Here is a 14,974-nt window from a genome sequence, read left to right on the forward strand (position 1 = left end):
GCCGATGATCAAGAACAATAACGGAGCTGCAGCCAAGTATCGGAGCACGTCTGAGAGGTCAGCAGAAAGATGGAGCGACAAAATCGGTGCTTGGTGGATTATTCCATTGCAGGATCATGAGGGGTGGTAGCAGGGTCTCAGGGAAGGAGGCCTTCATCCAGTAGTGGATAGATAAAAGTACTGTAGATTATTCACGTGTAGACAGGCAGGTACACAGGATCTCGGGGGAGATACTCTGATAGATGCACACACACTCAGGCAGGCAAGCAGATGCACACTCAGGTATATGGATAGGTGACTGGTAGCCACACGCAAAGTGGAGAGCACACGTCCATCCATACTTCACCACACGAGTGGAGGAGCCACACGTACCTCCATGGTGGCAACTTGCAGAGCAGGGTGCACAGAACTCGCAGCGTCTCTCGCACAGTCCGGGTCTCTGCATGCGGAGCAGGAGACGAAGGCGAGGATCACAAATAGTCGAGGGGGCGTGACGGTACCCAGATCTCAACACGAGGACTCACATCCTCACCATGAACCCACATCATCAACGCAGACTCACATCATCACCACTTACTCACAACACGAAACACAAAAACAACCAACATTCGCCACAAAGTAGTGGTGATGTCACCACGGCGCCTGTGCCGGGCCAGGTGCACTTTTAGGCCACATCAAGTGCCGAAGGCTGTCAAGACGTCACGGGATAGACCCAGGTTCCAAAGGTTGGCTGAGATGACTGGTAGATACACCAGCTGTATCCCAAACTGTGCCAACTTGCTGAATTTTATCCGCCACTCGTTGTGAGCGTCACTCCTCTGCCCTCAGTTGTTGTTGGAGGGCGACTGCCTCCAACTGCCCAGTAGCATCCTTCACGAGCTTCCTCGTGAAGGATGCTATTTACACCGCTGATACCACTCTTCTGCAAGTCCACTCAGCTCCACATCCTCCCAGACAGCATCAGTGCATATTTTCGACAGCCCATGTCATGCCCGTTTAGCCCCCTTTATGCGGCCAAAAAAACTGCTTGGATATGTGGGCTACAAGACCCAGCCAACGCAGCCTTGCCTGCCGGAGGAGCTTACTGGTGGGAAAGTGTCCAGATCTTTCAAGGATTTGTGAGCCCCTCACACAATCCAGCCTGTTTAAAGCCATGACGGATCGTAGGAACCACCACTAACACCACGAACAACACCACCACCAACAACACCAGCACCACCACCAACAAGAAAATTACCACCATCAACACCATCACCAAAAACATCACTAACACCACTAACAATACCAACACCACCCCCATCAACACCACCTACATCAACACCACCCCCATCAACACCAACAACACCACCATCAACAACACCACCACCAACTCGACTACCAACACCACCAACAGCACCACCAACAGCACCACCAACAACACCAATACGACCACTAAAACCACCAACACCACCACCATCAACACCACCAACACAACCACCAACAACACCCCAATCAACACCACCAACACCACGAACACCACCACGACCACCAAAACCACCAACAACACCACCACCAACACCACCACCATCAAAACCACCAACAACACCACCACCAACACCACCACCATCAACAACACCACCATCAACAACACCACCACCAATTCGAGTACCAACACCACCAACAGCACCACCAACAACACCACCACCATCAACACCAACACCACCATCAACAACACCACTATCAACAACACCACCACCAACTCGACTACCAACACCACCACCAACACCACCAGCAACACCACCACCATCAACACCAACAACACCACCATCAACAACACCACCATCAACAACACCACCACCAACTCGACTACCAACACCACCAACAGCACCACCAACAACACCACCACCACCAACACAACCACCATCAACACCAACACCATCAACACCACCAACAACACCACTAGCAACAAAGATAAAGATCCCCCTTATAGATGAAATAGACTGTTGGGGCAAGTGCTGATAGCCAGCAGTACCTATGAAGGCCAGAACGGCACACGAGGGAATGGGTGGCCAACACAACGCCCGACCGCCTTTGTCTCCCTAGTGGCGACGCTTTCACACCACACCAGGTACTCATTTGAGGCTGAGTCGACCTAGGGGAGGCCCAGGACCGGTTCACATAATCGCCACCGTGTTGGCCTTGAGAGGGAATCCAACTCGGGATCACCGGGTTCATAGCGCGGCGCGTTAACCACTACACACACACAGACTCACACACACAGACTCACACACACACAGACACACACACACAGACTCACACACACACAGACACACACACAGACTCACACACACACAGACTCACACACACAGACTCACACACACACAGACTCACATCACCTCACCGCTCCTCACCTTCGCCAGATGCTCTCCCCGCCTCTCTAACGGACAAACTGCCAGGGGGAAGCGCGTGGCTCGAGACGAGGGGGCGGTACCATGAGACCACGCCCACTGCGACGTAAACAGCCCTGAGCCCCTCCCCCCACCGGAGCTCCTCCCCCCCATGGCCACACCCCCTCGCCCCACCCCTTTACCCCCCTCACCCCGCCCCTCCCCCCGCTGCTTCTTCCGCTGAGGCCGGGGCGAGTGGAGGCGGCGCTGTGCATTGTGGGTGGCGAGCGGCCGATTTGGATTCCCGCTCACGGCCACCGTCGGTGGCTCGCGAGCTTCTGAAGCGGCGGCTCGCTGGCTGGGCCACCTCTACGTCGACTCAGCCCGAAGAAGGCGAGAAGCTTGCACGGTGTGGACACAGCAGCAGTGGCGGTGGTGCGGGGGAGGGGGAGGCAGAGGAGGCGCCTGGCCCACAGCCGTCACGCGCTAGGCGCCTGCTGAGTTCACGGCCCTGCTGCTGCTGATGATGAGGAGAGGCACTGCCAGATTGCGGCTGATGGGATGAGTTAAATTTAGTTTTTTTGTGTCTCTGGAGGGACGGATTTGTTGTCGTGGCAGAAATGGCCTCCACTTGAGGCCGCGATGTGGAGTATTTGGTCTCCTCTTCTACGCTGGGCGTAGCCACACTTTACCCCTCCACACGCGGGCCGTGAGCTCACTGGACTTGCAATGCAGAGGTGCAGGTTCGAGTCCATTTCACACTCAGCCACCCACTCAGCTACCCACTCACCCACCCACTCACTCAGCCACTCACTCACTTAGCCACCCACTCACCCACCCACTCACTCAGCCACTCACTCACCCACCCACTCACCCACAGAGGGATAAAGACCCTTCATGCAGTGGTTGTGTAGTATCTGCGTTAATATTTTTGTTGTTTGGTTATGGTGGTGGTTGTGGTGGTGGTTGTGATTATATTTGATTGTAGTGGTGGTTGAGGTTACAGTTGTGTTGTAGGTGGTTATATTGGTTGTTATGGTAATTGTGGCTCTGGTTGTGGTGGTTTTGGTTGTGGTTATAATTGTGGTTGTGTAGGTTGTGGTTAAATGTGCGGTTGTGGTCTTTGTGGTTATATTTGTTATAATTGTGTAGGTGGTGGTTGTAATGGTCATAGTTGTGGTGTAGGTGGTTATGATGGTTGTTTTGGTAGTTGTATGTATTTTGAACTTCTATCGCACCCTACCCAGCCAACCGTGATAATTGGAGGTGTGGTATTAGTTGTGGTTATTTTATGGTTCTTTTGGTTATAGTTGTGGTGGTGATTGTGGTTGGTGCAGGTGCTGGGATGAAGGATGCGTTCTGGGTCCTCTGCCCATGCGGCTCCAACAGCGATGGCTCCAGCCAGCACTGCCGCCCCTGTGTCGCATTGGTCACATGACCTTGCCTCCCAGCATACCTTGCAGTCGTCGTTGATTCTGGGCCATCTTTACCTCCTGCATCTCGAGAGGAGCTCTCGCTTCCTGCACGCGCTCTCCTCCTACCTCTGCTCTCTCTCCCCGTGTCTCCCTCCTCTCTCTCCCCGTGTCTCCATCCCCCTCTAATTTCTGGGTGGTCCAGGTTCAGGGGTCAGGAGTTTACTGGCTGCACTCCAACCTTTGACCTTGGCTGTCATTCGAGTGGATTTGTCACACAGCAGTCAACCCATAGCATCAGGATCTGTCCCGTGACCTCCTCCTGTGCCTAGCCTGGAACAGCAGTCAACCTGTGGCACCCGGATCTGTCCTGTGACCTCCTCCTGCACCTAGCCTGGTACAGCAGTCAACCCATGGCACCTGGGTCTGTCCCGTGTCCTCCTGCATCCAGCATGGCTTAGCAGTCAACCCATGGTACTTGGGTCTATCCCGTGTACTGCTGCTCCTGCACCTGCACCTAGTCTGGCACAGCAGTCAACCCATGGCACCTGGTTTGTTGTGATGACATTACCGCCACGTAGTGGCGAATGTTGGCCATTGTTGTGAGTTGGTGGGCTTGTGTGTAAGTAATTGTGATTGAGTGTGTGACTATCATGTCGTGTGTGCGAGTTGGATGGTAATGGTGTGCTTATGAGGGTGAGTGTGTGTGGGTGTGTGAGTTTCGTGGTGAGGATGTGAGTGATGGTATGTGACAGTGTGAGTTTGATGGTGATTGTATCATGGTGAGTGCAAGCAATACTGTGAGTTTGACTTAATTCCCCCCCCCCCTCCCTCTACCCACTACCCACTCTTCCTTCCTCTCCCCCCACTCTCCCCACCCCCTCTACCTCACCCCCTCTACCTCCCTCTCTACCTCCCTCTCTTTCCCTGCCTCTATCCCTCTCCTTTCTCCCGTAACTACCTCGCCTGTAATACAGGAGGTCGTGGGTTCGATCCCTACCCTCACACCTGCTATATATTTTAAGTTTGCATGTCTCTCTCTCCCTGTGGTCGCGTTCAGAGTGTTTGGTTTCTATAAGTGTCGACGTGATGATAAGCCACTTCGTTGACCGATAATTTTTGGCCTTTTCTCTTCTGAAGAAGAGCTGTGTAGCTCGGTGGGCCTCACCTGGTAAAATATAAATAGTTTAGTTTCCTCTCTTCCTCCTTCCTTCCTCCCTCTCCACACCCCCTACCCCCCAGCACAATAACAAGAAGCAGGAGGAGGAAGGTTCGTCTCCCAAGCCGAGCGCTTCCAGGTCCACCTTCATGATCCTCCCTCTGCCCCAGGGTGGAAAGATCCCCTGGCACAGGGTTACGGTATCCCACCCACATACACACAGGGTTACAGTACCCCCTACTCACATGCCAGGCTATGTGCACCACACAGAGACCTAAAGACTCGCACATAGATCCATAGACTCACACAGACCCATAGACTTACACAGAAACCAATTAACTCAAACAAAGACCTGTCGAAACACAGACAATATTCTTGCACAAAGACCCATAGACTCGCACAGACTCATCCACTCGTGCACTCATCCACTCAACGACTCACAGGCTTACTCGCTCACCCAATCCCTCACCTACTCAGCCACTCACTCAAGAACGCTCTCATCCATTTACCCACCCACTTGCTCACCCACTCGTGCATCCACTCACATAATCACTCATAAACTCACCCACTCACACGCTCAGAAACTGACTCACAAAATAATTCACCCACTCGTGCACTCACTCGCCCACTTCCCCATGTGCACACAGATTCACCCACTTACTTACTCGCTCACAGACTCCCTCTCTGATAGACTCGCTCACTCACACTCAATCGCTCACAAGAAGCTCTCACCCACTAACTTATTCAGAAACTCACTCAACCACCGACCCACTTACTTAAAAACTACCTCACTTATCCACACCCACTCACTGACCTACTTACTCATTCACTCGCTCAGCCACTCACTGACCAACTCGCTCACTTGCAGACTCACTCACTCACTCATCCACTCACTCCGAAACTCATTCATCCACCCACCGACTCACTCGCAACCATTAACCCATCCACTCAATCATTTCATCCATTCACTCATCCACTCACTCAACTACTCACTCATTCAACAACCCACTTACTCAGCCACTCATTCAGAAACTCATTCACCTACTCACCCACACACTCACTCACCCACTTACCTATCCACTCTTCCACTCATTCAAGCATCCACTCTCTTAACCACGATCTCAGAATATCACTCACCCACTCACCCTCCCAATAATTTCATCACTCACTCACCCACTCACTCCATCAGTCACTCACCCACTCACTCATCCACTCAATCAATAACCTGCTCATTTACTTACTCACAAATGCGCTCATCTACTTGCTCAATTAGTCACTCACTCACCCACATTTTCACATTTATTCCTTCCGCACTTCCTCATTCAGCTACTTCGCCAATGATTATCTTATTCATTCACTCAATCACGTATCCACTCACTCAACTACTCACCCATCCACCCAATCACTCAGAAACTCACTCACCCACTCACCCACTCAATTATCCACTCACTGACCCACTCACTAACTCACTCAGAAATGCACTCACCCACCCACTCATTTATCAAATCATCCACTCTCTCACCTACTCACCCACTCACGCACAAATGTACACACTCACTAACCCACTCCCTCACCTACTCACTCACCTACTCACTCATCCACTCGCTCAACCACTCACAGATTCACTCACTCACAGACTCTCTCATCCACCAATTCTCACTTGGTCACCCACTCATCTACTCAATAATTCACCCACCCACAAACGCACACACAAAAACACCCACAAAGATAAAGATCCCCCGTATAGCCATAACAGACCGTTGGGGCAAATGCTGTTAGCAAGCACCTATGAAAGCCAGCATGGAACACGAGGGGGTGGGTGGCCAGCAACAGGCACGGCCAACTTTGTCTCCCTAGTGGTGAGGTGTGTGCACTTCACCACTAGGGAGATGAAGTTGGCCGTAGGTCAACACAGCCTCAAATGAGTGCCTGGTGAGGTGTGTGCACCTCAGCAGGCACTCATTTGAGGCTGTGTTGACCTACGGGATGCCTGGTTCAGATAATCGTCACCAGTGTTGACCATTAGAGGGAATCAAACCTGGGTCGCCAAGTTCGTAGCGCAGCACACTAATCGCTATACTACACACTCACTCTCACAAGCTCATTCACTCTCACAAGCTCACTCACTCTCACAAACTCACTCACTCTCACAATCTCAATCACTCTCTCACAAGCTTACTCACTCCCACAAGCTCGCTCTCACAAACTCACTCTCATAATCTCCCTCACTCTCACAAACTCACTCACCCTCACAAACTCACTCTCACAAGCTCACTCACTCTCACAAGCTCTCTCTCACAAACTTACTCACTCCCACATGCTCACTCACACTCACAAGCTCACTCACACTCACAAGCTTACACTCACAAACTCACTCTCACAAGCTCACTCACTCTCACAAACTCACTCACTCCCACATGCTCACTCACTCTCACACACTCACTCGCTCTCACAAGCTCACTCGCTCTCCCAAACTCACTCGTTCTCACAAACTCACTCGCTCTCATAAGCTCACTTACTCTCACAAGCTCACTCTCTCTCACAAGCTCACTCGCTCTCAAAAACTCACTCACTCTCACAAGCTCACTTACTCTCACAAACTCACTCGCTCTCACAAACTCACTCACTCTCACAAACTCACTTTCACAAACTCACCCTCGCACAAACTCACTCACTCTCACAAACTCACCCTCGCACAAACTTACTCTGACTCACTCTCACACAAAGACAAATACATTCCCTGTTTGAGATTCCCTTTTAGCCTGAAGAGACTGTTGGGGAATGTGCTGTTAGCGAGCACCTATTGAGACCGAATCAGCACACTCGGGAGTGGGTTGCTTTAGAGTTCAGTGTTACTCACTGGGGCTTCCATAGAGTTCGGTGTTAATAACTGGGACTTCCTTAGAGTTCAGTGTTACTCATTGGGGCTCCAATAGGGTTAAGTGTTAATCACTGGATCTCCCATAGGGTTCAGTGTTGCTCACTGGGTCTCCCATAGGGTTGCATGTTAATCAATGGGTCTCCCATAGGGTTCGTGTTACTCACTGGGTCTCCCATAGAGTTCAGTGTTACTCACTGGGTCTCCCATAGGGTTGAGTGTTAATCACTGGGTCTCCCATAGGGTTTGGTGTTAATCACTGGGGCTCCAATAGGTTTCAGTGTTACTCACTGGGTCTCCCATAGGGTTCAGTGTTAATTACTGGGTCTCCCATAGGGTTCAGTATTAATCACTGGGTCTCCCATCGGGTTCAGTGTTACTCACTGGGTCTCCCATAGAGTTCAGTGTTACTCACTGGGCATTCCATAGGGTTGAGTGTTACTGGGTCTTCCATAGGGTTCATTGTTATTTACTGGGTCTCCCATAGGGTGGAGTGTTAATCACTGGGGCTCCCATAGAGTTCAGTTTTAATAACTGTGTCTCCCATAGAGTTCAGTGTTAATCACTGGGGCTCACATAGGGTTCAGTGTTAATCATTGGGTCTCCCATAGGGTTCGTGTTAATCACAGACCCATAGATTCCTAAAACCCTAACTCTATAAACACCTAAACCTCTATACCCCTAATCCTCTAAACCCCTATACTCCGAAAACCATAACCCTCTAATCTCCTTCACCCTTAACACCCTAACTTTCTAATCCCCTTGACCCTTAAACCCCTCACCCTCTAAACTCCTCACCCTCTAAACCCCTATGCCTCTAACCCCCTAACCCTCTGAACCCAAACCCCTAACTCTTTGAGCCCCCAACTTTCTAAATCCTTAAAAACCAAACCCTCTAAAACCCTAACCCTCGAAACCTATGTCCTTCTAAAGCGTAACCTTCAGAACCCTTAACCCTGTAAACCTCGAAACCTTAACATTCTACAACCCTAATCCCTAACCTAAATCCGAACCCATCTAAACCCCAACCATCTCAAAATCTAACTAACCCCTAACCCTCTAAACACCTAACCTTCTAAACCCCAACCTTCTAAACCTCTAACCCTCTAAAAACCCTAAAACCCAAACCCTTTAAACACCTAACCCTCTAATCTCCTAACCGTTTAAACCCCTATACCCCTACAACCCAAACCCTAAAAAAACCCTAACCCTCAAACCTTTATTACACTAAACCCATAACCCTCTAAACCCCCAACTCTCCAATCCCATGTTTTTTTTTGCGGTAAGATCGTGTAAATATAAATGTCTTAAAACCCGTCACCACCCGACACAGCCAATTAATAAAGTTTGTCACGTGAACAAAAGTGCCAATTAGTTTCTACTTTGGCACATCGGTGTGTTGGAGACTAACCCAAATAAACCTTTATTATGCATAACGCCTCAACCCCATAACTCCCCCTGCGCCACCCCCCATGTCCCCCCTCACCCCCCACACCCCCCTCACCCCCCACACCCACCACACCCCCCTCGCCTCCCCCCGCTGCTACTTCCGCTGAGGCCGGGGCGAGTGGAGGCTGCGCTGTGCATTGTGGGTGGCGAGAGGCTGATTTGGATTCCCTCTCACGGTCACCGTCGGTGGCTCGCGAGCTTCTGAAGTGGTGGCTCGTTGGCTGGGCCTCCTCTACGTCGACTCAGCCAGAAGGTGTGAACCAAGCGCGGTGTGGACACATCAGCAGTGGCGGTGGTGGGGGGGGAGACAAAGGAGGCATCTGGCCCACAGGTGCCTCCTTTGTCTCACTCCCCCCGTGTCTCCCTCCCCTCTCTCCCCGTGTCTCCCTCCCCTCTCTCCCCGTGTCTCCCTCCTCTCTCTCCCCGTGTCTCCCTCCTCTCTCTCCCCGTGTCTCCCTCCACTCTCTCCCCGTGTCTCCCTCCTCTCTCTCCCCGTATCTCTCTCCTCTCTCTCCCCGTGTCTCCCTCCTCTATCTCCCCATGTCTCCCTCCCTCCTCTCTCTCCCCGTGTCTCCCTCCCTCCTCTCTCTCCCCATGTCTCCATGTCCCCTTCTCTCTAGGTGGTGCAGGTTCAGGAGTTTTCTGGCTGCACTCCGACCTTTGGCCTTGGCTGTCGCCCAAGTGGGATTGTCGCACAGCAGGCAACCCATAGCATCAGTATCTGTCCCATGACCTCCTCTTGCACCTAGCCTGGCACAGCAATCAACCCATGGCACCTGGGTTGTTGTGATGACATCACCGTCATGTAGTGGCAAATTACGGCTGTTGTCATCGTGAGTTTGTAGGCTTGTGTGTGAGTAATGGTGCATGTGTGACTTTCATGATGTGTGTGAGAGTAGGATGGTTGGGGCGTGTTTTTGAGGGTGAGTGTGTGAGTATCATGGTGAGTGTGTGGGTGTGTGAGTGTGTTTTAGATGGCTGGCAATGTTGATGGGTGGTGATGATGATGCAAGCCTTGTGCTAGAGAATGGCCCACTGAAACTAATATAACAGAGCATCTTCTGAGTACCCTTTAAGTGCTGTCTGGTCCACATCGTAAAGGGTAGAACTTTCCCACCTGTCCTTCGATGTTTGCATGACTGCTTTTGTTTTATTTTGTGAATAGCAAAAAGCATTCAACCCCATAATACATGTTGTTTTATTGGTCGCTCGTCCATTTCATATCCCATAGCGTAACCACTCATATATTTGGATTCCTCTCGATGAGGCGGGCAGTACGAGTACCACCTTGATGGGGCTGCGACGTTTCCTTCCAGAGTTATTACCAAAAAACCACAAACATCCCAGAATCCTCTCGGTTTGGGGTCAAAATATTGTCACTTATTAAATCCCATAAGAAACGTCGCATCGAATAAATGTGATTGAATTCTCCCCGCCTGGACGAGCGGAATTGAATGGTGCAACTGGTTTTGCTGTGCTGTGTTAAATTCGATGTTTGCATGACTGCTTTTGTTTTATTTTGTGAATAGCAAAAAGCATTCAACCCCATAATACATGTTGTTTTATTGGTCGCTCGTCCATTTCATATCCCATAGCGTAACCACTCATATATTTGGATTCCTCTCGATGAGGCGAGCAGTACGAGTACCACCTTGATGGGTCTGCGACGTTTCCTTCCAGAGTTATTACCAAAAAACCACAAACATCCCAGAATCCTCTCGGTTTGGGGTCAAAATGTTGTCGCTTATTAAATCCCATAAGAAACGTCGCATCGAATAAATGTGATTGAATTCTCCCCGCCTGGACGAGCGGAATTGAATGGTGCAACTGGTTTTGCTGTGCTGTGTTAAATTCGATGTTTGCATGACTGCTTTTGTTTTATTTTGTGAATAGCAAAAAGCATTCAACCCCATAATACATGTTGTTTTATTGGTCGCTCGTCCATTTCATATCCCATAGCGTAACCACTCATATATTTGGATTCCTCTCGATGAGGCGAGCAGTACGAGTACCACCTTGATGGGTCTGCGACGTTTCCTTCCAGAGTTATTACCAAAAAACCACAAACATCCCAGAATCCTTGGTTTGGGGTCAAAATGTTGTCGCTTATTAAATCCCATAAGAAACGTCGCATCGAATAAATGTGATTGAATTCTCCCCGCCTGGACGAGCGGAATTGAATGGTGCAACTGGTTTGCTGTGCTGTGTTAAATTCGATGTTTGCATGACTGCTTTTGTTTTATTTTGTGAATAGCAAAAAGCATTCAACCCCATAATACATGTTGTTTTATTGGTCGCTCGTCCATTTCATATCCCATAGCGTAACCACTCATATATTTGGATTCCTCTCGATGAGGCGAGCAGTACGAGTACCACCTTGATGGGTCTGCGACGTTTCCTTCCAGAGTTATTACCAAAAAACCACAAACATCCCAGAATCCTCTCGGTTTGGGGTCAAAATGTTGTCGCTTATTAAATCCCATAAGAAACGTCGCATCGAATAAATGTGATTGAATTCTCCCCGCCTGGACGAGCAGAATTGAATGGTGCAACTGGTTTTGCTGTGCTGTGTTAAATTCGATGTTTGCATGACTGCTTTTGTTTTATTTTGTGAATAGCAAAAAGCATTCAACCCCATAATACATGTTGTTTTATTGGTCGCTCGTCCATTTCATATCCCATAGCGTAACCACTCATATATTTGGATTCCTCTCGATGAGGCGAGCAGTACGAGTACCACCTTGATGGGTCTGCGACGTTTCCTTCCAGAGTTATTACCAAAAAACCACAAACATCCCAGAATCCTTGGTTTGGGGTCAAAATGTTGTCGCTTATTAAATCCCATAAGAAACGTCGCATCGAATAAATGTGATTGAATTCTCCCCGCCTGGACGAGCGGAATTGAATGGTGCAACTGGTTTGCTGTGCTGTGTTAAATTCGATGTTTGCATGACTGCTTTTGTTTTATTTTGTGAATAGCAAAAAGCATTCAACCCCATAATACATGTTGTTTTATTGGTCGCTCGTCCATTTCATATCCCATAGCGTAACCACTCATATATTTGGATTCCTCTCGATGAGGCGAGCAGTACGAGTACCACCTTGATGGGTCTGCGACGTTTCCTTCCAGAGTTATTACCAAAAAACCACAAACATCCCAGAATCCTCTCGGTTTGGGGTCAAAATGTTGTCGCTTATTAAATCCCATAAGAAACGTCGCATCGAATAAATGTGATTGAATTCTCCCCGCCTGGACGAGCAGAATTGAATGGTGCAACTGGTTTTGCTGTGCTGTGTTAAATTCGATGTTTGCATGACTGCTTTTGTTTTATTTTGTGAATAGCAAAAAGCATTCAACCCCATAATACATGTTGTTTTATTGGTCGCTCGTCCATTTCATATCCCATAGCGTAACCACTCATATATTTGGATTCCTCTCGATGAGGCGAGCAGTACGAGTACCACCTTGATGGGTCTGCGACGTTTCCTTCCAGAGTTATTACCAAAAAACCACAAACATCCCAGAATCCTTGGTTTGGGGTCAAAATGTTGTCGCTTATTAAATCCCATAAGAAACGTCGCATCGAATAAATGTGATTGAATTCTCCCCGCCTGGACGAGCGGAATTGAATGGTGCAACTGGTTTGCTGTGCTGTGTTAAATTCGATGTTTGCATGACTGCTTTTGTTTTATTTTGTGAATAGCAAAAAGCATTCAACCCCATAATACATGTTGTTTTATTGGTCGCTCGTCCATTTCATATCCCATAGCGTAACCACTCATATATTTGGATTCCTCTCGATGAGGCGAGCAGTACGAGTACCACCTTGATGGGTCTGCGACGTTTCCTTCCAGAGTTATTACCAAAAAACCACAAACATCCCAGAATCCTCTCGGTTTGGGGTCAAAATGTTGTCGCTTATTAAATCCCATAAGAAACGTCGCATCGAATAAATGTGATTGAATTCTCCCCGCCTGGACGAGCAGAATTGAATGGTGCAACTGGTTTTGCTGTGCTGTGTTAAATTCGATGTTTGCATGACTGCTTTTGTTTTATTTTGTGAATAGCAAAAAGCATTCAACCCCATAATACATGTTGTTTTATTGGTCGCTCGTCCATTTCATATCCCATAGCGTAACCACTCATATATTTGGATTCCTCTCGATGAGGCGAGCAGTACGAGTACCACCTTGATGGGTCTGCGACGTTTCCTTCCAGAGTTATTACCAAAAAATCACAAACATCCCAGAATCCTCTCGGTTTGGGGTCAAAATGTTGTCGCTTAGTAAATCCCATAAGAAACGTCGCATCGAATAAATGTGATTGAATTCTCCCCGCCTGGACGAGCGGAATTGAATGGTGCAACTGGTTTTGCTGTGCTGTGTTAAATTCGATGTTTGCATGACTGCTTTTGTTTTATTTTGTGAATAGCAAAAAGCATTCAACCCCATAATATATGTTGTTTTATTGGTCGCTCGTCCATTTCATATCCCATAGCGTAACCACTCATATATTTGGATTCCTCTCGATGAGGCGAGCAGTACGAGTACCACCTTGATGGGTCTGCGACGTTTCCTTCCAGAGTTATTACCAAAAAACCACAAACATCCCAGAATCCTCTCGGTTTGGGGTCAAAATGTTGTCGCTTATTAAATCCCATAAGAAACGTCGCATCGAATAAATGTGATTGAATTCTCCCCGCCTGGACGAGCGGAATTGATTGGTGCAGCTGGTTTTGCTGTGCTGTGTTAAATTCGATGTTTGCATGACTGCTTTTGTTTTATTTTGTGAATAGCAAAAAGCATTCAACCCCATAATACATGTTGTTTTATTGGTCGCTCGTCCATTTCATATCCCATAGCGTAACCACTCATATATTTGGATTCCTCTCGATGAGGCGAGCAGTACGAGTACCACCTTGATGGGTCTGCGACGTTTCCTTCCAGAGTTATTACCAAAAAACCACAAACATCCCAGAATCTTCTCGGTTTGGGGTCAAAATGTTGTCGCTTATTAAATACCATAAGAAACGTCGCATCGAATAAATGTGATTGAATTCTCCCCGCCTGGACGAGCGGAATTGAATGGTGCAACTGGTTTGCTGTGCTGTGTTAAATTCGATGTTTGCATGACTGCTTTTGTTTTATTTTGTGAATAGCAAAAAGCATTCAACCCCATAATACATGTTGTTTTATTGGTCGCTCGTCCATTTCATATCCCATAGCGTAACCACTCATATATTTGGATTCCTCTCGATGAGGCGAGCAGTACGAGTACCACCTTGATGGGTCTGCGACGTTTCCTTCCAGAGTTATTACCAAAAAACCACAAACATCCCAGAATCCTCTCGGTTTGGGGTCAAAATGTTGTCGCTTATTAAATCCCATAAGAAACGTCGCATCGAATAAATGTGATTGAATTCTCCCCGCCTGGACGAGCAGAATTGAATGGTGCAACTGGTTTTGCTGTGCTGTGTTAAATTCGATGTTTGCATGACTGCTTTTGTTTTATTTTGTGAATAGCAAAAAGCATTCAACCCCATAATACATGTTGTTTTATTGGTCGCTCGTCCATTTCATATCCCATAGCGTAACCACTCATATATTTGGATTCCTCTCGATGAGGCGAGCAGTACGAGTACCACCTTGATGGGTCTGCGACGTTTCCTTCCAGAGTTATTACCAAAAAACCACAAACATCCCAGAATCT

At 48.5% G+C, this 14,974-nt stretch overlaps 1 long non-coding RNA gene across 1 annotated transcript; it reads left to right on the top strand.

The window, feature by feature from the left end:
* Positions 1–2,603: 2,603 nt before the first annotated feature.
* On the top strand, positions 2,604–10,701 carry LOC142923410 (uncharacterized). Its single transcript, XR_012940750.1, has 4 exons — positions 2,604–2,775; positions 5,021–5,137; positions 9,373–9,517; positions 9,885–10,701. It is a non-coding gene; the product is annotated as an uncharacterized LOC142923410 (long non-coding RNA).
* Positions 10,702–14,974: the final 4,273 nt, after the last annotated feature.

Source organism: Petromyzon marinus, unplaced genomic scaffold (genome assembly GCF_048934315.1).
Source record: "Petromyzon marinus isolate PM22_M1 ecotype Great Lakes invasive population unplaced genomic scaffold, UKy_Petmar_22M1.pri1.0 PM_Scaffold_49, whole genome shotgun sequence".
In the NCBI taxonomy this organism is placed as follows: domain Eukaryota; kingdom Metazoa; phylum Chordata; class Hyperoartia; order Petromyzontiformes; family Petromyzontidae; genus Petromyzon; species Petromyzon marinus.